Below are 3068 nucleotides of genomic sequence, written 5' to 3'. Positions count from 1 at the left end.
GCACAGGGGCAGTGCTGGCTGCCGGGGAGAGCTGCGGGAGAGGCTGGAGCTCTCCCAGGGCTGCTTTGGGAAGAGTCATGCCCGGAGCGAGCTCGGTGTCGCGGGAGACGCCACCCCTTCCCGCCTCCGAATCACAGAATCGATTAGCTTGGAAAAGACCTCTGAGGTCCCGAGCCCAACCTGTGACAGCTAGACCGGGGCACTGAGTGCCACATCCAGTCTTTCCTTAAACACCTCCAGGGACGGTGATTCCGTTCCAGGCTGTTGCCTGGGCCAAAATACACGTGTCAACCACACACTGGGAGACACATGGTCAAAGGGGAGTGTCAAACATTGCTATGCTGTTCCAACCTGCAATAATTTAATTTTTTTTTCCCAAAGGAAGTGAGGAGATATTAAGTATTCTGTATCTCCTATGGCTTATGTTTAAAATTAAGCACCCCCAAAGAGGATACACTTGATAAGTTTTCCTAAAAGCAGCAACCTGGCTGTTATGCCTGGTTGTGTCTCTTACCTTGAGTGTGACAACTGCCTGCTATTTTGTTCTAAGAAATACTCAGAGACCCTTGCTGCCATACCCAATGATATTGTTACATTATTGCTATGGAAACCTTATTCAGAAGAAGAAAGTTTGCTCTGGAGCAAAGGAACTCCCATCAAAAATTAAATTCCTTTATGACCTAGGGAAGGTCTCAGTTTTTCTTGTGGGAATGACAGCTTCATAAGGATGTTTTGACATTTTAAAGATTGATGAATTCAGATGCGAGCCTTTGGCTGTCCAAAAATGAGGTTTGTCTAAGTACCTAAAGTTGCAAAAACCCTGTCCTTCGAGTTACCAAAGGAGCAGAGGTTCCATACGTGTGTGCTCTCCATACTTGCTCTGTTGCATGGCAGTCTCAGTCTATGGGCTACACGTGCCTTTCATCCCATTCTTCACCTATATCAGTGAAGAATGCAGTGCCTGCAGCTCTGTGCCAACTACCAGTGCTCTTCCCTGATGTGCTCCCAGTGCACGGAATCAAAGAATCACAGAATGGTTTGGGCTGGAAGGGGAAGCTATTAATATTCGGATTAGCAGTAAAGCAAAGAGTAATTGTCCCCTAGAACAATTGTGTGTATCGATTCTACAGTGCATATTTTAAACCAATATTGGGTATTTTTCTAGGAGTTATGCTTGATTTGACTCACGGAAGTGCTGTGTAATGTGTTAGGCTGAAGGTCGCACTTAGAAGCAGTGAAGCAGGTGGTGTATTTGATCCTCTGAAACAAAATGTAGTTTGATATGGTGATGTCCCTAAATCTACAAGCAATAGATGTGGACCTACAAGCTGAGAAACTGCATTCTGAAACATTTAGCTAAAGGATTGAGTTCAATGAACAACATCTGAATAACAGAAGATGTAGAAGGGAAAAAGACTAATTTCATTCATGAATGTGCCAAGACAGGAATCAACAGTAATTGAAAGGTAATTTGCATCCAGTAATTAGTATTTTAGACCAGTTATTAGGACGCTGTATATGATGCTACTATGCATTTGGTTAGGGATGTTGAAAATGGGATAGGCTGCATGAAGATGATCAATGGTTTGAAAATAAGACATAGATAAAGGGATTATTTGTTTACCTTATTGGAAAGAGTTTAAAGGTAATTGTCATTTATAGCTTCCTTACAATGAGAAAATGCTAGGTACTGAGTGGCATTTTAATTTAATGGAAAAGAAAAAACCATAATAAGAAGCAGTGGATATATATAAAAGCCTCAGGAGTTCAAACTAGAAATGGTGCACAAATTTCTGACAGTGAAGGTGGAAAGTGGCCTCCATTATGTATGCCTTTAAGTAAAAACCTGATCCAGTTATTTCTGCCTTTCCTTACATGCCATTTGTTGAACTCCTGTCTCGTTTTCTTCCTTTCATTTGAACTGTCCCTGGGTTGTTTTTCTTCTTTCCTAAATATAATGCCAAATTTAGAACTCAGCAGCAATGAATGGAAGGGAATTGAAATGGAAAGGAATGCTCATTGCAGGGGGGTTAGTCTAGATGACCTTTAAAGGTCCCTTCCAACCCAAAACTATTCTATGATTGTATCATTCTAATATGTGCCTGTCTCATCTTACAATCAACTTGTAGATCCTTCCAATATTTCAATTAATGACTAGGATGATGCTTATTCCATTTCTGTTTGACATGAAGCTGGGAAGGACTGATGGTGCACTGCAAGGCAGTCCAATTTTAGCTTGTACAGTAGCATCACATCATTGCAAAACAGGTAAACCTCATACTGAGATGTCCAAAAATAGTATCTTGAGGCAGAAAAGAAACATTGCCAGGTTGTGAGAAAATGATATTGCAAAGAGCAAGGAGAATTTTTGATTACTGCAGAATCAGGAAAAATATTGAAGCAAAGGAGATTCAGCTTTGGCAATAGAGGAAACTGTTCTCACAGTGATAATAAGGAAGCTGGGAATTGATTGCCCATTGAAGTTGTAGTTTCCATGATTTGAGACTGTAGATCAAAATTAAAGTAACTTCTGTTGATCCTAATTCAGGTCATGAAAATTGATCAGATGACCTGTTGAAGTTCTTTCCACTTTTAGGATTCTATCATTAGTTCCATTGTACAAGAAATTTGTTCCATTGTAAATGGAAAAAAAAATGCAATAAGAGGTATAGAACCTGCAGTTAAAATAGCAACAAACAATAGTTTTTAATCAAAGCAAAATGTCTTTTATATGAATGTTGATTAATAAAAAGATTATTTCACAATAACCTAATTTTTCCAAATACTCAAGCAGTTTTAGTGGCTGAATTCCCTTTAAAAAGCCATTAAGGTTCACTGTTCTTTTTTGGGAGGATAGACTATTTTAAGAATGGAATAACAGACTACAAGTTAGATGTCATATGGCTGATAGAACAAATCTAGGAAGAATTGTCTATTATGCTTCTATCTCCAGTAATGTCTTATAGGCTGATCCTGACAAGTATTTGCTTATATTCAAATGCAAGCTCTGTTGTGATTTTGTGATACTACCCATAATGTTTGCAACAAATCAGAATTTTCCTAGTTTT

Source organism: Vidua chalybeata, chromosome 2 (assembly GCF_026979565.1).
Source record: "Vidua chalybeata isolate OUT-0048 chromosome 2, bVidCha1 merged haplotype, whole genome shotgun sequence".
Classification (NCBI taxonomy): Eukaryota; Metazoa; Chordata; class Aves; order Passeriformes; family Viduidae; genus Vidua; species Vidua chalybeata.
Note: the sequence above shows the minus strand (reverse complement) of the source record.